The following is a 2833-nucleotide window of genomic DNA, read 5'->3' as shown; positions in this document are numbered from 1 at the left end:
GGGGGGGCTTAGAGGCGGGGCCAAAAGGGGTCAATTTGGCTTTATTGCTATAAACGACTTCTTCTGTAGAATCGAACTATGCCATGGATATTGATCATATTTGGTCGGAAGCAATCATGGGAGGCAGGGATTCAAAATTGTACAAATGGTGGGGCTGACCCCCAGTTCTAAGGGGTGGGGCTAAAACAAAAAAAAATGAAATGGTTGAGATCCCCACCATATAACCATGGTATTTATATATATATAAAAGGGGTCAATTTGGCTATACTGCTTTAAGCGACTTCTCCTCTGGAACTAAGAGATGGATATCAACCATATTTGAACTATATATACAAATGCTGGGCATAAAGACGAATGCAGTCATGATATCAGAATAGACCCTGTGGTCTGACCAAACCCCTAGGGACCTAGTTTCTTAGTCACAGCTTTGAAACAGTTGAGAGCCCCACCCTATAACCGTATATACAGTTGCTGAGTATAAAGAGATGATTGCACATATGCTTCCAGGATGGCCTTGGGGACTACCCCACCCTTTGAGACTTAACCCCTGGGTCATAACTTTGAAATGGTTAAGATCCCCACCCCAAAACTATATATACAATTGTTGGGCATAAAGAGACGAATGCAGTCATGCTATTAGAATTGACCCCAGGGTCTGCCCCACCCTTGCAGACTTAACCCCTTGGTCATAACTTTGAAACGGTTGAGATCCCCACCCCAAAACACTATATATACAAATGCTTGGCAAAAAGAGACAAATGCAGTCACGATATCAGAATTGATCCACGGGTCTGGCCACAACCCTAGGGACCTAGTTTCTGAATCAAAGCTTGGAAACAGTTGAGATCCCCACCCCCCATAACCTTACATAAAATTGCTGGGCATGAAATGTCTAAGACAGATATGCTACAAGGATTGGCAACCCTTTATCTCTTTTTGAGAATATTTTGCCATGATTGCTTAGGTATCCAGGGGAGCGATACAGGCCCTCTGGGCCTCTTTTTTTTTTAATATTGATGCACGTGCAATTATGAATATGGAGGATTCCCCTCAGGTGACATTGAATTAGTACACAAGTTTAAATCATAAATTTAAACAGACTTTGTAAAATTTTGAAACTTGTGTTCAGGATTCACCTAAAATATCCTTCATAAATCACTTTATTTACTGTTAGATTTGATATTGCGAATCAGGAACAATAGACATGCAAAATATAATGTATTCTTTTTTTTAATTTTGATTTATTGATTTTCGCCATAGAATTAAAAAGTTCAATATATAATAAACAACAAATTAAGATCCACGAAAAATAAGTGATTAAGTAAAATTAAAACCACATATAGTACATATTAATGGTATACCGATTAACAGAGTTTTGTTTAATGTATACGTATTTATAGAAAATCGTATATACATTTAGATAAACATGTTTTCACAAATTTCGGAAATGTTTTGTAAACACACATTTGTACAAGCTTTTATAATTAATAAGCTTCACGATATTTTAATACTTTGATTTAGTCATTGTGTTACTTGTTATTTTTTGGTGGTCGTTCTGTATTATAGTGAGTTCCGAAATAAAACCTTTATCTTTTTTTCTGTATCTGTTATTAATTTTTAATATATCTTTATTTTATGGTGTTGCCAAACCGATATAACTATATATGTGTGTTTCCTATTCCCTGATATTTTCAATGCATATAAGGTAGGTAGGGAAAACATTTCATTTTAGCAAAACATTTTACTAATGCTATATAGAGCATATGGATCCTGACTTTAACGGTGCTTGTCTGAAATAATTTAATTGTCTATAAAATGTTTCAGGTAGGATTTTTCCAGGTAGGTTAATTATTAGTAGGGGAATAGGAAACGTACCTATATTTTGTTTTGGCCCGTCGTATATTTCACTATTATCATTGTTTCTCTCTCACTTTTTAAGGGATTCCAACCCTGTTCTATGATCAATCATATGGGGCTAATAAGTTATCTGAAGGCCCATAGAAGTTTCTATGCCACTAGTATGTTGAATGCAATACCTAAGTCCTTTAACAGCTATGATATCAAAATTAACACCCCAAATGATCCTTTGGATAGGGAAGGTAATTTATATGGTCACAACATTACACAGGCATTCGTGATGATCATGCGCAATTAAAATGCATTATCTTTTTCATATGCACCTTGACCGGGAAACATTATACAGTGGATTCCATTGAATAGCATATTTCTGATAATTGCATATCTCCTATAATTAAATATTTTTCATAATTGATTAAATAGAGATTTAATTAAGGTTAGAATCAATGTTTGTTCAATGAATATGGTATAATGGGGCCTACATAATATATATATATTCTTAACTAGTTATAACTACGAGTGAGATAGGTATAATATAATTAATGGATTTTAATTATAATTAAGTCCCATAATGCCAAGTCAATTTGCACTAAATTAGTCGGTCACTACAGAAATGTCCTTTAAATTCTGACGTAGACTTGCGGATTGCTTTGCTGTATTTGTACTTGCTGCTTACAACAGCATACCCCAAATCGTCAAAAACATGTGCACCGCATCCTCAAGGACACTCAAAGAAACAGTTTCTAATACACCCGACAAAACAGCCTTTAAATAATGTTGGACCATAAATGTTCCCATAATGCTATCCTTCAATGGACACAACAACGAAGATTTGGACCCTATAGTGTCTCAGTGTCAACAAGGGAGCGGGTAACCATCTCGAACTCACGCACCAATACATAAAAATTTCTAAGACTTTTTCAGTCCACCGCGATCTTTCATAGAAATCATTTTTTGTAATTTGTCTAAAAAAGTT

This window comes from Mizuhopecten yessoensis, unplaced genomic scaffold (assembly GCF_002113885.1).
Source record: "Mizuhopecten yessoensis strain PY_sf001 unplaced genomic scaffold, ASM211388v2 scaffold10323, whole genome shotgun sequence".
NCBI lineage: Eukaryota > Metazoa > Mollusca > Bivalvia > Pectinida > Pectinidae > Mizuhopecten > Mizuhopecten yessoensis.
The sequence above is the reverse complement of the archived record's forward strand: the minus strand, read 5'-3'. Positions refer to the sequence as shown.